Source organism: Morus notabilis, unplaced genomic scaffold, assembly GCF_000414095.1.
Source record: "Morus notabilis unplaced genomic scaffold, ASM41409v2 Scaffold621, whole genome shotgun sequence".
Classification (NCBI taxonomy): Eukaryota; Viridiplantae; Streptophyta; class Magnoliopsida; order Rosales; family Moraceae; genus Morus; species Morus notabilis.
In genome coordinates this window covers 332585-332865 of record NW_010363239.1, presented here as the reverse complement: position 1 = coordinate 332865, position 281 = coordinate 332585, and positions in this window count along the sequence as shown.

Genomic DNA, 281 nt, shown 5'->3' with positions numbered 1-281 from the left:
AAATTCAAATAGGAGATAATTAACAAGCTTTATCTTAGAGATAGAGATTTGATTCCTTCTAGAAGTTTGACTTCTACTCCATAAATACTATTTTTGAGACAATTTTCGGAATGGTTTTTTACCCTAATTTTAGTGGTGGCCGAAATTTCTCTATAGAAAGAAGGAAACAATTTTTCATGCCCTAAGAGTTAAGGCTGGCTGAAATTCTCAAGAGAGAAAGGAAGGAAAAATTTTTTCTCCAAAAATTCCACATCGTGCATGCGTTGGTGTTTGTGAAAATT